Source organism: Propithecus coquereli, unplaced genomic scaffold (genome assembly GCF_000956105.1).
Source record: "Propithecus coquereli isolate 6110/MARCELLA unplaced genomic scaffold, Pcoq_1.0 Scaffold253, whole genome shotgun sequence".
Lineage (NCBI taxonomy): Eukaryota > Metazoa > Chordata > Mammalia > Primates > Indriidae > Propithecus > Propithecus coquereli.
Window position 1 is genome coordinate 3,625,138 of NW_012148097.1, and position 20,636 is coordinate 3,645,773.

The following is a 20,636-nucleotide window of genomic DNA, read 5'->3' on the forward strand; positions in this document are numbered from 1 at the left end:
GAGGGAGAGGTGTGAAAGGTTGTATTGCAGAAATTAAAAGATGAAAAGCACAAGCAAAGACAATTCTTTCAAGCAGCAATAAGGCTTGGAAATAATGCCACTGAAGCTACTTATAAAGTAGATTATATACTTGGGAAAAAAAGGGAAGCCATTCAGTGATGTAGAAATTGTGAAAGAATGCATTGTTGAAGTTGTAGGATATTTAGACCCTGCTAACGTTTCAAAGTACAAATGACTGAGTCTTTCGAGGAGAACCATAACTTATCGACAGCATGAACTAACCTTCAACTTAACAGAACAACTTCATTCAATACTTCAAAAGGAAAATATGTATTATTCAATCACTTTGGATGAATCAACTGATAGTACTGACTCGGTGCAGGTTTTATACTTCATTTGGGTCATAACAGAAGATTTTCTTTGCTATGAAGAGTTACTCACGTTGGGCACTCTTGCAAACAGAGCACAGGGAATAGATATCTTCAACGTCTTTCAAGAGAAATGTCTTGAAGTTGGACTGAATCTGGTAAATTCAGTGAGTGTATGTACAGATGGTGCACCTTCCATGACAGGAAAACATGAAGGGTTTATTGCACAGATTAAAAAAGTATGAACAGATCCAGATGCTCTCATTTCTTTTCATTGTATCTTGCATCAGCAAAATCTCTGTGCTAAAGCTACTATTTTAAGTGACACTTTACAACAAGTTATAAGTATTGTTAAATATATTCGTGCAAATGCAACATAGCATCATCAGTTTCATAACATGCTAACCGTTGAACTATGAGGTAGTCAGTGTGAATTTGACATTATCATTCTAAAGTGTGTTGGCTATTGCAGGGACAAGTGTCAGTAAAATTTTATCTTTGCGAGAACAGGTAGTTAAATTTTATGAAGAACGGAATCAGCAATGTGAATTATTGAAAGAAGATTTCTATAGGAATGTAGCATTTCTCTGTGATATCACATCAAATCAAAATGACTTGACTATTTCTTTGCAAGGTAAAACTAAGTCTATATATGATATGTGGCAAAAAATTCAAGCATTTCAAAAAAGCTATCTTTTTTCAAAACACATCTTCTTCAAAAGGAAATTTTGTATTAACATTTTACCCAGTTAGCAAAGGTCATTCATGAGCAGGATGATATGGGCAAATCACTTGAAGAATACAGAGCTGTTACAGACCCATTAATTGGAGAATACAAAGAAAGTTTCACTGACTTTGAGCATCATGACATCACACATAAATTAACATTTCAGCCTCACTTAGTTGATATCACCAAGGCACCTAAAGAACTACAGATGGAATTGATTGAGCTCTCAATACATGACATTTTAAAGTTACAGTTTGATGCTAAGAAAGATCCAATTGAAATATGGAAAAATACAGTAGAATACCCACGCCATTAGCAACATGCCTGAAAAATGCTTTCTTGCTTCTCAACCACTTATTGCTGCAAATCTACATTCTCCTACCTAACCCAAATCAAGACGCCCTTAAGGTCACAAGTGACTGATACCCATCTGCATGATCAGCTGAAACTGCAGACCTCCATGCTGCAACCAAATATTCAAATGCTTTCCAACAAAAAGCGGACACAACAAAGTCATTAAAAGGTTAGTCAACTTTAAAATTAACAAATAGTTTTCATTTTTGAAATTATTAAGTATTTACTGGTTAGATTTTTACAAAATAATGTACGCTTTTAAGTGTATCTAATTGCACTTTCTTGAATGCAGTCTTATTAGATTACAGCTAAATTAATGTGACCTTCCAACACGAAAAGCTTCCCAGCCCTGATCTACACTCAGGTAAGCCACACGGCAATCAAGGTCCCTTGTGCCTCCTTCCGATCAGTCCTCTCCCTACAGGCAACTAACACTCTAATTTATAGCATATATTATTTTTGTGATTTAAAAAATGCTTAAAATTTAAATAAAAGAAAATCCTCACAGGAGAACTTGCAACCAACATAAGATAATTACAACAAATTTAAGACTGAGCAAATTTGGCATGAAAAACACAGTGTGAAACGGGAGACCAGAAAAATTAGGTATTTGTTGTACTTTTAAAGGATTTGCAAACTCTCATTATTCTGTGTTAAACCTCTCTTCTAATTTCTTTTTCTGCTCTCATGATTAAACATGTTTTGTGCACGATATTATATATGGAGGCACCGTTTAGAGATAGGATTCTAGGAAAGCTAGGCATTCATCTGGAAAAGTTAATTTCTCCTCATTTAAGAATGACTCTTTTGGGGGAGGCTCATGAATGCCCGAGGATTCGTAATGAATGTAATTAGCAAAAACACACAAGGCTTCTGCCCTTGTGGATCTTACTTACAGTCCAGTGGAGAAGATAAGACTAGACAAATCAGTCCGTAGTACAAGCCAGGACGTCACCAAAGGGTGAATTGTCAGGACTGCGTAAGGCAGGGAATCAATCTCTAGGCTGCCCAACAGCTGTAAGGATTACAGAAACAGCTGGCATGAAAGCCCTTCGTAAACTGCCCACAGCCACCTGGACACTGTCCATTGTGGTTCTACCGAGGCACAGTGAGAAGGGGTTTGTCATTCAGCCTGATCACCTGGAGCTGCCCCCATTGTGGTGCCCTGGGTGCTATGAAGGGCACTTTCATGGGGGACACGGGGGGACCAGACAGGGAACTTGAGACCAGCATAATCCACCCATCACGGAGCCTAAAATGGCCTGGAGTGAGGGGAAGGGCAGGCCAAGGAGGCAGCAGTGTGACCAAAGGGCCCAGGGTGAGAATCTGTGTCCTGCAGCGAAGGAAATGAGCGGCACTGCCTGCAAGGGATGGGACATGTGTCACAGCATTGTGGGCAATAAGGACGGACAGGATTGCAGCTGGGACAAATCGTGGCTTGAGCTCACCGGCTGCCAGGGGACAACCTGGCATTTCAACCACCTCAGGAGGGGCTGGGCTGGGCAGGCCCTCTGTCTGTCACGTGGATGCGGGCACACAAGCTGGCTTCACACCACTAACCCCGTGCCCTGGCTGGGCAGCCCGGGAAAAGTGGTGCGGTGTCCCTGGAGGGAGGAAAGCGTCAGACCCATGTGGCTGGGACTCCTGGGGAGCATTTGAGCCCCGAGGCTTCCTGCCTGTGCAAGCTCATGAGGCCTGGCACGGCTTTCCCAGAGTTGCTCCTGGTTTGCGGGAAACACCCGCTGGGTCCAGGAGGCTCACGATTAAACCTATGGGCCTCGCTGTCTTTCCCCCAGAACCTCCGTGTCGCAGTTCGGTTCCGGTTGGGTAGTGGAGGAACTTTCCATCTTCCCTCCGGACTCCCCGAGAGTGACCTCCGGCGGGCCCCGCCATCCAATTTTGAACACTCAGGCACGTGGTAGGACCTCTAGGAGCCCACCCGATCTTTGAATGGATTTCGACCCTGCAGAAACGCGTGGGGAAACAGGTTTCTGCCGTGAAGGCCCCGTGCGCGCCGCGGGGGTCCCGATTTCGCGGCACTGCTTCCTTTATAGCGAACTCAGGGGAGCCACGCGGAGCGCCCGGGCGGCTCCGTGGGCGCAGAGTGTCCGCCCACGCGGGACCCCTGCTCCCCGCTCCCACCGCCCCCAGGACGGGGCGGACACGACCGAGCCTTGCCCCCGGGAGGGCAGGCTCTCCCCCAGCGAGATGCTGACATCTCGGCTGAGATGCTGAGGGACTTGACCCCCCGTAGGTGACCTGTCCTCCCCATGGTTTGGTGCACCCGGTCTCAGGACACCGAGCCCTTCCGAAGTGAGGGCTGGAGAGTCCCTCGTCTGGCAGAGCCACAGGTTGGATCATCAGATTTGCCCGTCGCCCCGTTGGGGTGGGAGGGCCGGGAGGGGAGCAGAGCCGGGCCTGGGACGGCCTGGGAGCGCCGGCGGCCGTGGCCACGTCTCTTTTCTCTAGTCTGAGAACGTGGGTTGTTTCTAACGAAATGAAACATTTGTCTGTCCGCCTCTGACTGCGCCCCAAGCACGCCGCTGAGCTTATTTCCATGTTCGTACTATAAAAATAATAGTGCATATTTGAAGAGTTGTTGTGAGAGGGAGAGAGAGAGGGAGTCTGATTTCTTTTTATTGCCTACTTTATTTCTCTTTTTTCCACTATCGTGCCATAATCTTGTAATATTAATACAAAGAGCCCTCGAGTCCCTTCCCACCCAGGCCTACGTTTACACACAACAGTTATGACGCCGTTTCCAGAGAGCAGATCTGCCCAGATGCTTTTGTTCGCTCCCTGGGATCCGGTGTGTTACCTGGCTTTTGTGGGTGCCTCCCACGCCTCGCGCATTCCCGGGGAGCGGCAGGGCTGAGGCCTCTGCCAGCCCCATCCTGGGAGGGCACATGGGACCGGGTGGCTGTGCCACACCCTCAGGCCCCGTGGGTAGGGGCGGCTGTAGAGGTGTCCCGCAGCCTCTGGCTGGGCCCCTGAACCCTCACTCCACCAAGTCAGCGATTCTCAGTTTCCTCCAACGAGGCAGACCGTTTGGTTACAAGCATTGGAGTGCTTTTATTATCCGTAAACATGATCTATTTGTGATCACAGACTTGATGTTACAACAAAAATTATACAAGTGTACTTTATTTTAAGGAAACTCAAATATAAGAAGCTGAATTTAGAATAACCCTCCACGAGGCAATTTCTTACGTCACTGAGGATTCTTCACCGTAGAATTTACTCTATCCATAGCTTCGACGCCATCGGAGGGATGCAGCGAGGGAGGACCTCAGTTAGTCCAGTGGTCTTTCAGTTGGGCTGCATGGAGTGACGGGTCCTCTGGAGATGCCTGGAGACAGCACACGGAGTCCCCCAGCCCTACGGTGACGGAAAACGAAACAACAAAAACAAAAAGCAGGAGCTCACTGTGTCTATTGGCCTCACGTGTAAGATGTGGTTTGGAGAAAGGATTCCATGACTGAAATATCTCCAGAAACCATGGACCCAGTCTGACGTCATTTGTTACACAGATGGGAACATGGAACAGAGAAGCAGAGAGGCCTGCTCCGGGGTCAGAAGCAGAATTCCCATGCCCTAATCCCAGCCGGGTGCTCAATATTCTGATATTCCAGTGACGCCTGCCTGGGAAGCTTGGGGAGAATGGGAAGGGAAGAAAAAAACTAAGCCGATGTGTATTTTTAACAACATCAGTAACTATCTGGAGAGCTTCAGAATTGAAGAGAGAGGATTATTGAAAATACAACACAATTTTACAAACGTAGTCTTGGGAATGGCAATGCAAAGATCTGAAGAGTCTAAAGGGATTATGTTAAAGGGATAAATTTAATGTTTTTAAGTATATACAATGAAGTACAGAGGTCTTTATAACCCATGTTTTAATTAATTGATGAGAACACGTTAAAATTTATATTGATCATTTGTAGAGGGGAACTTCGAAGATTCTCAAAGTCATTTTCTTTTCTTAAGTACTGCAACCATTCTCCTCTACCATTATGTTTCTATACCGTTTGCTTAACAAATCACTTTACATTTAATAGAATAATAGTGAATGCCAAATTGTCTCCTGGCCAAATTATCAGAACTTCAGTATTAGTGGAAATTTTCCCCTGTGCACTCCTGCTGCGGAGGTGGGCCCCTGTCTATAGAAACCATTTGACTCACTCAGCGTCAGCCCATCTGCATTGTTCTGGCTGCACAATTTCATGAAAGAAGCCAGGCAAACCTACCAGGACCACCTTACACAGGAGGCCCAGAGCTCCAGGCCATCCGGTCACCCCACATGCAGTGGGTGGGTTAGAGGCTGTCCCAACAGGGAGAGATGAGGACCAGGACATGCACAGGGCCTCAGACCAGGCTCAGGGGCCCGGGCCTGGGCCTGACAACACTACGGTTTCCAGTGACCAGAAGCAGGGCAGAGGCCAGATCCCCCTTGCTCTGACTAAAGAATGGTACTGACTCTATGTTATAAGTCAAGGCACCAAACAAAACAGAGGTAGGAAAATTCTATATACTCACAACTTTTCAGGAATATCTCTCTGGGCAGTAATTACACTTGGAATTGAGTATCAAAAGTGAGAGGACGTCCACTACTGTCAAACTGCATTTTGAATGTCTTTGATGAGAACCGCGTGCGTTTCCTGTTTCACGCGCCACTGTGATGTGTCTAAAGAATTCCTCACGCAGTTCTGCCGAGGACGGTTACTCTAATGGTATGTAGGGCACTTTCTGGCTCTGCAGAGTTTTCAGCCACCACGGGGGTTTTTTAAAGCACACCTTTCACGTAAGACACAGCGGGAGTCAAGCTACTAGAGGATCCATTTCTCCTCCTGTGGTGACATTAGGGACCGTGGTCATCGGAACTGGACAGAACGGCTCCTGGCTGAGGCTGGGCACATACACTGGCAACGCTGTGCGCAAAGTTCCATTCTCCTTTGTGTCGCCCACGCTGGGTCTGTGGGCGATGCTCTCCGGCCACAGGGCAAGGAGGGCTCCCGACGAAACTGGTGGCTAAGCCCTGAGTTTCCACACCCAGGCCGGACACCCGCCTCTCCACCCAGGCGGGACACCCGCCTCTCCACCCAGGCCGGGCACCTGCCTCTCCACCCAGGCCGGACACCCGCCTCTCCACCCAGGCCGGGCACCTGCCTCTCCACCCAGGCCGGGCACCTGCCTCTCCACCCAGGCCGGACACCCGCCTCTCCACCCAGGCCGGGCACCCGCCCCTCCACCCAGGCTGGACACCTGCCTCTCCACCCAGGCCGGACACCCACCTCTCCATGGCACCAAGGTGAGCAGCCCTTCCTGAGGGCTAATCCTGTAGGTGTCACTGTCATGTGGTTTCTGTTTATCCCCAGGGCCTGTCGGGGACTCCTAACAGGAACTCTGTAGGGTGTGGAGGAGGAAGAGGGAAAACCCCGCGTGCAAGGCCTCCACCTTTGCACTCATTGCTGGGGGTGGGGGTGGGGAGAAATGTCGCTCTGCACCTGTCACTAATAACAGCCGTCCTCTCAGGAGCTCCTTCTCCACCCAGGCTGAGCTAGGACGGATCTCATCAAAGCCCACAACGACCTAATGGGCAGATGCTTCTATCCTATTCTGCAGGTCCGGAAAGGTTAAATAAACCTTAGGTCATAGAGGCAGGCTTCTGACCGAGACTTGTTTGCCTCCAAAGTCCTTGTTCTTTCTATGCCCTTCCAGCTGCACAGGGAAAGTTACTCTGGCTTCAGGCCGAGCAGAGGAGCCTGCTCTCCCCAGAGGCCTGAACCTCCGCCACCAACGGCTGCAAGCGATGTCTCAGCCGGATCTTTCACTGGCTGCTCAGAGGTTCCTGTGGCTCTGGGTGGGAACAGAGCTACTGACGGAGGGTGACCAGCTCCAACGGTAGGTCGGGAGGGCTGCGGCTGGGCTTCTCGCCTCCACTGGCTGCTGCCTGCCTGGCTCTCCAACCCCTGAGCATACACCGCCACTCTGGAATTGTTAGAGATGCAAATTATCAGCCCCACCCCAGACTGGCTGAATCAGACACTCTCATGAGCCCTCCAGGGGAGTCTTGTGCATGCTAAAGTTCGAGAACCACTGATGTCTAACACCGCGCCACGGACAACCTCACACTCGAGGCTGTCGGAACAAGGAGAATTGAGCTCAGAGTGTCCTTACATCCTAAGAAGGTGCTGACTCCCCATTTGGTGGAGCGATAGGCATGTGTGCGTGGGTGGAGGGGGAGATGAGGAGAAGGTTCTATTCCCAGCAAGAACAAGATGTTTCCTCTACTAGAATTAGCACCAGACAGCCAGAGCCCAGCCAAGGTAAGCCAAAGTCCCCAGGGAAGGTTCAAACAAAGGAGCTCCGGGATAAACACCAAATGCAGCAGACCAGAGACGGGTCAAGGTGGGAGCCATGGGCCAAGACAGCAAAGAGCCGTGACACCGAGCAGGGTTGCCAGCACAGCTGCAGACAGACCTGGACATCTGCTGCTCAGGTGGTAGCCACAGGGTGTCCACTAGTGGGGAGGACTCCAGCCAGGGCAGGCAGAAGACCCACCAAATGGTGTCAAGGCAGAAAAGGGTGGCCTCTTGCCCTTGGTGGTTCGCCTATTGCAGAAATAACCAAGTCTGTCCTTCCCTGTAGCAAGTCATTGTCCAGTCGGGGAGGGGGCTGAAGGAGGGGAGTGCTTGGGAGCAAAATGCCAGAGCCCTGTTGTCAGAACCCTCAAATTGGGATGGCAGATCACCTTAGCAGACATCACTTCTGGGATCAGGGAGCCTATAATGACCCCCAAGAAAAGGCATTAATATTCAGACCAAATAATGAAACACATTGACAGGCACATTTATTTCTTAACATAATGCAATGAAAGAAAGATATCCCAATTCAGCAGATGCTTATCTTCAACCGGAGGACCGTCCCTTCCCACTCTTTCGGAATAATTCGATGGTTCACATCACAGGCCAGAGAGAGGAGGGAGGGGCCGTGTCACAGAGGACAGGCTGATGACCCCACCCCGAAAGGCTGGCTGACCCCTCCTCGGTCGAGGGGATGAGGATAGCGCTGAAAAGCACGTTTGGGTGCATTTTGGGGGACCACTCCTTTGTCCTTTCTCCACTACAAAATCTGTCACAAATCTGTCCCGCTCAACGCACGAGAGAGGGCCTGGTGACATTACAGATGACAAGAGGAGTGGTCAGGCAGGAGCATCTTGCAGGGAAGACTGGCCTGTTTCATTTTATGAGAAAATAAGACACTTGTGTTAAGAAATTGAGTTATTTTTATATTTTGTGCTGATGTTTTAAATATCATTTATTAAAATGCTTCTAATTCAAGAAACGTTAAAATGAAACATAAGCCCCCTAGCAGATCAACTTTAGATAACTAGTCTGATGATGACAGAGGAGAATCGCCAGAAAGACTGAGTTACATAACTTTTTTGTTACAAAAAGAGCAGCGGCAGTGGGGAGAGCTGGAGGGGAGAGAGGAGGCGACGAGGGCAGATGGGGAGGTAAGGGCCTGCCCTGAGCAGGGGAAGCAGGAAGCGAGGGGGGTGGGCACACTCTTGTGGCACCTTAAGCATCCTTGCTGACCCCAAAGTTGAGCACTGCGTATCTAGAATTTTTATCTAAGGCTGAAAGCTTTGGGGGACAAAGATTTGATGAGCAGAAAAGTGAAGACCTGAGCTGGTCTTGAAATTTCTACTGTGATGCCCTCCAAACTGCTCTCCACACTTCAGCCAGGAGGATCCCACAAAAACCCAAACATTATCCCCATGTCCTTGACAAGGCTTGAAAGGCCCTGCCTGGCCTCCTCTGCCTCCCCCTCCAACCTCCCTCCACCCTACTCTCCCTTTGCTCCCTTACCTGTCCTAGCACCCGGGGTAGGGGGGCTCTAGGGAGGTCCTAGTCCCAAGTCCTCTTCTCTCCTGGCATCCCTGGCCTCCCATTCAGTCCTCTTGCTTAAGATTTCAGTTCAAAAGCCAGTCCTCAGGAAAGTAACTCCTTACACTAGGTCAAAACCCACCCTGCCAGGACCGTGTTCCTGCAAACGTCACTCCCAATGTCCAGTGTAATACCTGGCGCATAATAGGTGCTCAGTGTGTGTTGAATGAATGAGTGAATAAAAGAAGGAATAAAGGAGGCCCATCTGGTCTGTTAGCGAGTCCTGTCTCCTTTCTTCCGCACGCCCGTTCATCCCCGAATGCTCCCCTTGCTGCGTTGGTCGGCGTGAGGCCGGCGTCGCTCCCATCAAGTGCTTTGCTCCGGGAGTCAGGCAGCCTCGGATTCAGATCTCTCGCCTTTCGTCTACTCAGCACGTGGCCTTGGGTCAGGACCTGAACTGCTTCCAAAGTCAGTTTTGTCCTCCGGAAAAACGGAATCGTAAAAACACCTAAGTCACTGAGCTGCGAGGCTCAGCTGAAGTGCACCCAGCTACGGGGAGGAATGATGCCAGCGTTGGTGGCACTCTTGCCATGTGCCAGGCCCTGTTCTGCGTTTCTAAATGTATCAGCCCCTTTAATTCTTGCAGCAACCTGCCCAGGCGGCCGTGGCTTTTTTTTCCTCTATTTTTCTATTTTTTTCCTCTATTTTTCGAAGAGCAAAATAGATAAATCTATAATCACAGCTAAAGATTTCGACACATCTCAGTAACTGATAAAATGACTAGAAAGAAAATCAGCAAGGAAATGGCAGATTTAACAAAATTGTTGTCCAACATTACATGATTGAAAATTATAGAACACTTTAACCCATACCTGAGTACCGAGACTTTCAAATACTCATGGAAATGGTCTGTATTTTGGTTGGTTGCTTTGGTATACATTTCTCAAAACTCATCAAATGTACATTTAATACCCATGTTATTCATTATATGTAAATTTTGTCTCAATTTAAGCAAAAAAAAAAATCAGCTTTGGATTTGGTGCTCTCGCAAGACATCCAGAGAAAACCCATAAGTAATCATGAAGAAAAGTCTTTGATTTTTAGGAAGGCTTTCAGGATGAAGCTTCCCTCTCCCTCCCCAGATGTGGGCCTTGAGGTGTCCTTGAAGACCCAGCTCCTCTTCCCTCCACACGGCCCCTGGACACAGTGGGCAGGACCAGCCCTTGCCAGCGACCCTCAGAGGTCAGGAGAGGGGAGGGTGCTTTGTCCTGCACAGCCAGTTTCGGGCCATTCTGGACAGTCTTGGCAGATCTTTAGGGTTAGAATCTGTGGGGCGTGGGAGGGAGGGAAGGATGTGGCTCAGGAGTCTCACCTTGCACCCTGTCTGCACATGCAAGTCCCACCTCGTCAGGAAGACACCCACTGTCCTTCTCCCTCTTTGCTTTCCTTGGTTTGGGATCTGAAGACACGATCTGAACCTGCCCCATCACCTCACTGAGGCTGCAGGGCTCCGGCAGCCACCACTGCCTCTCTGCCCCTTGCTGGAGTTTAGAGTCACCGATGCCGTTTCTAACAGTGCCTCTCGCTATTCCTGCCAAAGACTGAGGGACACTGGGAAAGCAAGGGAACAGCAGGGGCGAGAGGGCATCTGCCCCTAAGTGCCAACCCGGTCACGTCTCTTTCTTATTTCACAACCTGTGGCCCTCGGCTGGTGAGGATCTTCATGCTGGTCCTACGTTCCTCTGGTCTCTGTAGCCGGGAGAGCAAGAGCCAGGCGGTGCCTCAGCGACCTTGCCCAGGCAGACCCCACGTGACACTGCGCACCCCACTGCACCCGCCAGACCCCGCGTGACACTGCGCACCCCACTGCACTCGCCGGGTCCCTGTGACGCTGCGCACCCCACTGCACCCGCCAGACCCTGTGACGCTGCGCACCCCACTGCACCCGCCAGACTCCGTGTGACACTGCGCACCCCACTGCACCCGCCAGACTCCGTGACACTGCGCACCCCACTGCACCCGCCAGGTCCCCGGAGCCTCCTCCATCTGCTTCTCCGAGGCCCTTCCCTTCCCAAGTCATCCTGAAACCGAAATTTGCTGCTTGTCTCACTCTTCCTGCGTCTCCACAGCCTGGGAGCTGGGCCCGAACCCTCGCTCTCCGTAGTCCGCGTGCTTTAGTGTGTCACGGGCCCTCCCTCAGCAGAGACTTTGCAAAATAGAGGTAGAAGATGTAGATAATTTCCGTTTTGCCTTCCCGCGACGTTGTTGCGAGGACTCGAGGACTCGACCCCTCTGGTTAGGGCTGACGCCCTTCCACGCGCGTGTCTGCGGTCTCTGCGCGCTGTGCGTCTCCCCGCAGCGCTTCCCACGGTGGCGATGAACCCCGAGTCGTGCGGGGTTTCCTTAACGCTGCTCGCGCGCCTTTCTGCTACTGCCTTGCTCACTGCCGTGTCCCCAGCATTCGGGGCAGTGTATTAACCGTGTCTTTTATTTTCTGTATTTCAAGCTCCGGGGCCTTGCTGACCCTGGACGGACCTCCCCTCCCGGGTTGAGGTTCGCCAGTCTCTAGAGACAGGAAACCGCAGTGCGCCTTTCACACGCAACCAATCGACGGAGCCCACACCCCACCGCCTGCCTTACCAGGCTCCCTCCGCCACGCCCACTCTGCACCTGCCCTGGTCACCCCGACCAGGCACGAGACAGCTAGGGATGGCCCCTGTGCCCCTCAGCTTGCTGAAATTGTTCCAACCCTGCGCGCCCTGCCTTGCTGAAACCACTACAAAGGCTCCCGCCCTTGGTCCCCCCTTCTGCCTCCTGACCTACCCTGGTGTGTCCTGTGTGCCCCCCACCTCCACCCCCTCGGCGTGGCACGCCCACCTCTTGGGAACTGTGAGTAACAAACTCTCTTTTCAATGGCAGTTGTCTCCTGATCTGTTGGCCTTACTATGCCTCAAATTTCCTATTAGTACATCATATTTTAAATCACACAGTACCTGGCACTTAGTAGGTGCTCAGTAAATACATGTTGAATGAATGTACCAAATGAAGTATCTTGAAGATTTCAGAGTTTGTAAAAATACTTATCCTTTCTCTCTCTCTCTCTCTTTCTCTCTAATGTCTTCTTTATAATATTGTGATTTGGGATGTAGGTTCTGGAACCACAATGCCCTCTTATCTGTGTGACTTTGGGCATATTTCCCACCCTCTCTGTGCCTCAGTTTTTTGCTCTTCTGGTTTTTTCTGGTCAAGTGAAGCAGTGGGAGTGGAGAAGGAAGAAAGGAATCTGTAACCGGCTGTGGTCAATTAGTTGTAAACACCACTGCAGTCGGACCAACTACGGTTGGTACGCCTCAGTTTTTTGGCCTATAAAATGTGAACAATAATAATACTTATGCCATAGAGTTGTTGTGAAAAGTAAACATTTACAAAGCTCTTAAAACAATGCCTGGCCCTCACCAAAGTGCCTGAACACATCAGCTTTGATCAATATTCTCACCAAACCCTCTCTATGGGTTTAGTAGGTAAGGTGGGCTTCCGCCCTTTACACTGGCAGGTCGAGGTTTTCTTGAACCCAGGAAGACTTATTTTTTTCAGCCTAATCAGTGCCACTGTTAGAGTTATAGATAATGCAGAAAGATAAATCATAAACCAGAATGTTTTTCCAGACAGAAGATAGGCACGATTTTAATGCCATTGGTCATTATTTTCCACTCAGATTACTATAGAATTTTGCCCGTGTGGGTCTGGAGTTAGCTTTTAAACTCATAAAAAGAAGAAAGGAAAAAAAAATCAGAAATGCAAGTTCCTATCCAAAAAAAAAAGCAGCTGTACATCAAAAGCTCCTGCAGGCTGCCCGCAGGCCTGGGGAGTGGGGAGCAGGGAGCAGTCGGTTGATCTCACACAGGCTCTGGCCTCTCACGGGCATTACACAAGCCTCCTTATGTCCCCCTGGGATGCTTTGTCAATCCAATGCGGAAGTTTGGGTGCAAATTTCACTGTGGGGGTGTGGGGCGGGACTGAAAAGGGAAGGAGATATCTCCTTCCTGAAAAAACAACAGAAAAACTGGGGAAAGAACAAAGGAAAATGCGAAACAAAGAAAATCCACACCTGAACCAAAACAGGAAAGGATTTTAAGACTGGATGTTTCTTTCCCTCTGCTCATGCTCAGTTCGGTGAGAAAGCACCAGCTTCAGCCTGGATTTTAAGATTTCAAGGTTTCATATGATAGAGAAAGTCTTAGTTGTGCTTCTCTCTCCCTCTCTCTCTCTCTCATCTGAATAAACAAACAGAAGAGAGTGGAGGGGCAGATGTGGCCGACATCATTTACCCTGAGTTGAGTTTCAGAAGAGAGGGGTAAGGGCACCTACACACGTGTACACTTGCCCGCTGGTCCCGTGTGCCAGGCAGAGTTGCTCTCTGGTGTCGTGGACCGTGAGGGCCTCAGAAATAAAGAATACGCCTTCCTTACTCAGCTGTGAGTCCCCAGTGCCCGGCACTAGACCCGCTTCACAGTAGGCACTCGACAAATGACAAGTGGCTGGAAGGATGATTGGATGTGTGGGTGAGTGGGTGGATGAGTGGATGGATGGATGGTTGATTTAGCCCTAACAGTTATCCGGGACAGAAAGGAGAAGTAGGCATAAACGATCCATTCTGAATAACCAACAGCTTACTGAATGCTACTGCCTTTCAGTTATCCTCATGAGGCTCTTTTACGATTAGGTGGTGGTCCAAGTTCTCAAAAAACATGAACTTGAATGAGTTTTAATGACCTGAGCTGATGGAGCTGAATTTCTAATTTTCACTGACAGGCCACCAAAATCTTGGGTCCCATTTGGGTGAGTACCATGTCCGATGGTAACCAGGATCCAAGAAACACCATCAGTAAATCAGCAGAAATATTCTAGCATTCCATTATTTTGAGATGACAACCCTAATTTTAAAGCACTAATCAATCTTTCCCCTATGATTTCAGCAGATCTAGGGACTTACATCCAATTTTGTTTACCAGATATGACAGAGATCCCAAGAGTCTGCCAACCCAATATCCTTCCTACCCTTCTTTCTCACCAAAAAACAAACAAGCAAAAAACCTAATTTGGGATGAAGGACAATGGGACACAGCTGGAAAACATTTTCCCACAACTGTTGCAGCTAGGATGTTCAGGTAAGGAAAGAAAAATAAACCCTTAATTAATTGGTTTAAGCCACTATTTTTCAGAGCTTCGTGACTTGAAGCCAAACCCAGTTCCTAACTGATACTCCTGACATACTGCGTAATTAGTTTGAAGAGATGTCACAACAGAAGGAAAAATTCTAGCAAAGTCCAGGAAATTAAGCGACAAATCAAGTGCCTAGAAGTTAATGGACTGGTTTGTCACAGCGGAAGCTAAAGCAGGCAAGCTCTTAACCCCCTGCGTGAGTGCTGTCTCATCCAGCGTGGTTACCTTGGGAGGCAATATTGCCATTTCTCAAAATAGATTTGAACCTTCTTGTTGAGCTGTCTTCCAAAATAATTTACAAGCTACAGAAGTCCGTTGTCCTTTGCACTCCTGTCCCATGTGGGATGGTAACTCATCTTATTGACCAGACATAGCTCCATCCCAGATAACTTTTGACTATTTCGGAAAATCAAATATTCCTTCCAAGGATGAATTTTGCCACCACTGAGATGGTTAAAATGAAATGACTTAGAGGCTGATCCCAGGTCACCCGTCAATCCTCTCCCAGCGAGACTATACACAGCAGGGAAGCTGCCAGGGGGAGCCTGCCCACGTGGCCCCTGCCCCTGCACCACCGCAGACGTCAAAACTGGCTGTTGGTCTCCTGCCCTGCGCCCACTTTGGAACTGCCTCTATATCTGAGTTAGTGTCCTTAGCTCTGGCCCTCCCCTGTCTTGTCTTTAATGACCTCTAAGTACAACTCAAGCCGGGCACAGCTGGGACGTAACAAAGGTTCACAACAGTGAGGAACAGCTAGACGTGCTCAGGGCCAGAAGACAGTGGCATCCTCAGAGCTGAGCAGTGCCCATTTGCAGGCGTCTCTGTGCCCTTCCGCCGGTGTGGGTGGCCCTAGGGACAAACCAAGAGAGGTTTGTTACCTGGGGAATCAGTTTGAAGAGCTGCACAGCAGGAGGAAGCTGCCGTCAAAGTCCAGGACACTCAGCAGACAAGCCAAGTGCCTGGAAGTTAACGGGTGGGTCGGTCCCATTGGAAGCTGGAACAGGAGAGGAAGGAGTGAGGACAGCCACCGCACGTTGGAAAGTGTAGGTGGGTTGAAGGCCGATTCCAAAGCAAATCTCGAACTCCAAGTGCCAGCGCAAATGGAGCAAGCCCATTACAACCTCTCCCACTGAGTACAGCTAAAAACCATAGCATACGAAGAGCGACGATTCTGCAGAGTAAGCAAGAGCAGGAGATTTGGGAAGGAAGTTGAAACTTGACACCAATATAGTGTTAAGTTTACGCATTTTTCTTTTTGTATCTCCTGGCTTCAACCCAAGGGTGGGCCAAAGACTTAGAACTGCACAGAGTGCGTAGACAGCAAAAACTCCACGTGGGACTTCTTGCAGCCAGACAAGCCGAAAGGACCCCGTGCCTGAGAGTGTGGAAGGAATCGCTTTTTGCCTTGCTGTTTTTCTCGTTTTGCTTTTCTGTCTCTGGCCCACGTGAGCCTCCGCTGCAAAGCAGCCCTGCTCTGCCTCCGCAGTGTAGGCACCTTGCACCCCAGGAAGAAATCTGTCTCTCTGGCCAGAGGAACCACAAAAAGGGGGCGCCAGTGCATGCGGTGTGGTGGAACTCTTGGGAGAGAGCTGGAGACAGGCGCCCTTTGAGTCCTGGGCTCACCCTGAGCTGCACACGCGTGGAACAGACCCAAAGGAGCATTTAGCAAAGGTTTTGAAAACTGAACTTCAATCTAAAATACAGCCCTAGAGCTTCCAGACTAACCCCAGCGTGGTACACGCATGTGGCAGTCACAGCAAGGGCTGTGACCTCTGAATTGACACACCGGAGCCACCAACACAAAAGGGGAGTCAGAGTTGTAGTCTGAGTCCAACCAGGTTGCCCACCAAAACTCAAGGTCCACAGTGCACAGAGGAATTTGTTTTATAAAATAGACTTAATTTTGTAGAACAGAGTTCCCTTATACCACACCCAATTTTCCCTATTATTAATATTAACCTCTAACGTTATTCTGGTACATTTGTCACAGTTAATAAACCAATACTGATACATTATCATTAACTAAAGTTCATAGTTTATTCACATCTTCTTGGTTTTTCTTTTTTTGTTCCAGGATCCCATGCAGGGCACCATGTGACGTTTAGTCTTGGCTGACTGTTCCTCGTGCTTCCTTGCGTTTTATGGCCACCGTTCTGAGGTGCGCTGGCTGGGTGTTTTGTAGCATGTTTGCAGACAGTCCCTGCACTGGAATTTGTCTGATGTTTGCTCCTGATTAGACTGGCCTACGGGTTGCTTGGGGTTTGGGGGGTAAAATTCATATAACATCAAAGAAATCATTTTAAAGTGTATGATTCGGTGGCATTAGGTACATTTACAATGTGTTCCACCATCACCTGGATCGAGTTCCAAAACATTTCCATCACCACAAAAAGAAACCCTGTGTCCGTTATGAAGCCACTCGGATCCCCACTCCCCAGCCCCTGGAAACCCTCAATCTGCTTCCTCTCCATATACAGATTTCCCCATTCTGGATATTTTGTATAAATGCATCATACAATATGTGACCTTTTGTGTCCGATTTCTTTTACTTAGCATAATGTTTTTGCAATTTATCCATGTTGTATGATGTATTCATACTACATTCCTTTTTATGGTTTTACTCTGTTACATGAATAGACCACATATTGTGTATCCATGCAACCGCTGATGGACATTTGGGCTGTTGCCATGTTTTGACTATTGTGAATGATGCTGTTAAGAACATTAATATGTAAGTTTTTATTTGCACACCTGTTTTCAATTCTTTTGAGGGTGTATACCTAGGAGTAGAATTGCTGGCCATATGGTAACTCCATATTTAACATATCGAAGAACTGCCAAACTGTTTTCCAAAGCAGCTACCCCAGTTAACATTCCCACCCACGATGAGTGAGGGTTCCAGTGTCTCCGTATCTTTGGCATTTATTACTGTCTGTCTTTTGTTATTCTAGCCATCCTGATGGGTCTAAAGTGGTATCTCATCGTGGATTTGACTATCTCTAATAGCTAATGATGTCAAATATTTTTTCATGTACTAATTGGCCATTTGTGTATCTTTCTGAAGAAATGTCTATTCAAGTTCTTTGCTCATTTTCCAATTGGGTTGTTTGTTTTTTGGGCTTTGGTTTATTTGTTTATTTTTATTGTGTGTATTAAGGTGTAAACATGATGTTTTGATCTACATAATACATAGGGAAATGATGTATTATATGGTAAAATACGTAAAATTTACTCTGTTAGCAAATTTCCAGAGTACGATACAACATTAACTATGGTCACCCTGCTATACATTAGATCCCTAGGCTGACTCATCCTACATGACTGCAACTTTGCACCCTTTGACCAACATCTCTTCATTTCCTACACACACACACACACAGCCACAGTTCTGCTCTCTGTTTCTATGTAGATGAGTTTTCTGGGTTTTTTACTTTTGTAAGATTCTCTATTTAAGTGATATTTGCAATATTTTTCTTTCTGTGCCTGGCTTATTTCACTTAGCATAATATGCTTTAGGTTCAGTTCTTTACATTCTCTGTGTAATAAGCCCATACTAGATAAATATTTTGTGAATATTTTCTCCCATTCTTTGGTTTGTCTTTTCACTCTCAGTAATACCCTTTGAAGCACAAAATTTTTAAATCCGATGAAGTCCATTTATCTACTTTTTCTTTTGTTACTTGTGCTTTTGATGTTATATCTGAGAGACCATGACTTAATCCAGGCCATGAAGATGTACCCCATGTTTTCTTCTAAAAGTTTTGTCGTTTTAGTTCTTATATTTAGGCCTTCGATTCATTTTTAGTTGATTATTGTATGTGGTGTGATGTAGGTGTCCAACATCATTCCTTCATGTGTGAATATCCAGTTGTCCCAACAAAGTTATTCTTTCCCCCACTAACTGGTCTTGGCACTCTTGTCAACAGTCCATAGCTACGTATGTACCAGTTGAGTTTTGGACTCTTCACTCTATTCCATTGACCTACATGTCTATCCTTATGCCAGTACCACGTTGTTTTGATTGTTGTACTTGCAGTAAGTTTTAAAATCAGAAAGTGTGAGTCTTCCAAATTTATTTTTCTTTTTCAATATTGTTTTGGCTATTCAGAGGAAAATTCCATATAAATATGAGGATCAGCTCTTGCATTTATGCAAGAGTGATCACTGGGATTTTCATAGTGATTGCATTGGATCTGTAGATATCTTCGGAAAGTATTGCTATCTTAACAGTATTAAGTTCCCACTCCATGAACACAGGATATATTTCCTCTTAGTTAGGTCTTCTTTAATTTCTTTCAGCACTGTTTTAGAGTTTTCAAGATACAAGCCTTACTCCTTCAACCCCTTGGTTAAATTTATTACTAATAATTTTATTTCTTTTGATGTAACTATAAATGGAATTGTTTCCTGTATTTCAATTTTGGATTGTTCATTGCTAGTGTATAAAAACACAATTGAAATGTATGGGTCGATACCATATCATATAAGTTTGCTAAATTTATTAGCATTGATAAATTTTTAGGATTTTTTTAGAAACATAGATGATTGATTGATTGATTGATGTCTCGTGTCATCTGCAAATAGAGATAGTTTTACCTTTTCCTTTCCAATTTTTTTTTTTTTTTTCTTGAGACAGAGTCTTGCTCTGTTGTTCTGGCTAGAGAGCAGCGACATCATCATAGCAGCTCACAGCAACCTCAAACTCCTGGACTCAAGCAATCCTCCTGCCTCAGCCTCTTGAGTAGCTGGAGGCAGCCTCCTGAGTAGTTGTACTACAGTGATGCACCACCACACCCAGCTGCTAATTTTTCTATTTTTTGTAGAGATGGGGTCTTGCTATTGCTAAAGCTGGCCTCGAACTCCTGACCTCAAGCAATCCTCCTGCCTTGGTCTCCCGGGCTGCTAGGATTACAGGCATGAGCCACTGTACCTGGCCTTCCTTTCCAATCTAGATGATTTTTATTTCTTTTTCTTGCCTAATCTCTCTGGCTAGAACTTCCAGTACAATTTTGAATACAACACTGAAAGTGAGCGTCCTTGTGTTCTTCCAATCTTAGAGGGCATGCTCTCAGTCTTTCTTCATTGAGTATGATGTTAGCTGGGAATTTTTAAGAATGCCCCTTATCACACTGAAGAAGTTTTCTTACATTCCTAGTTTGCTATGTGTTTTTATCATAAAAGAGTTTTGAAGTTTTTCAAATGCTTTTTCTGTATCAATTGAAATTATTAAATGTAATTTTTTCCTTTATTCTATGAATGAAGTGTTAATATTGATTGATTTTTTTTATGCTGAACCAACCTTGAGTTTCAGGGATAAATCTCAATTGGTCATGATGTATAATCCCCTTAATATGCAGTTGGAATTAGTTTGCTAGTATTTTGTTTAGGATTTTTGCATCTATATTCATAAGGGATGTTGGTCTATAGCTTTCTTTTCTGGTGATCTATTCACCTGGCTTTGATACCAGGATAATGCTGGCCCCCTAAAAACAGTTAGGAAGTGTTCCTTCCTCTTCTGTTTTTGGAAGAGTTTGAGAAGGATTGGTGTTAATTCTTTGTCAAACATTTGGTAGAATTTTTCAGTGAAAGCTTCTGGTCCTGGGCTTTTTTTGGGGGGGGGTTTTGATTACTGATTCAATTTCTTTATTTGTGATAAGTTTGTTAAGATTTTCTATTTCTTCTTGAGTCTATCCAGAGTATTTTAACAGAACCCAGAATCTCACAAAATAATATTCAAAATATTCAGGATTCACTCCAAAATTAAACAATATATGAAGATGCAGCAAAATGTGTCCAATTCTCTAAGGAAAAAAATCAATAGCTACAAATCTGAGATGGTCCAAATGTTGGAATTATCAGACAAATCTTCAAAGCAGCTATCATAACCATACTTTATGAGGTAAAGATGAACATACTGAAACAAGTGAAAAGATAGAAATTCTCTGCTCAGAAATAGAAACAATCAAAAAGTACCAAATAGAAATTTTAAAACTAAAAAAAATACAATATATGCAATTAAAATTTCGTGGGTGGGCTCAAAAACAGAAGGAAGATGACAAAAGAAAGAGTTAGTGA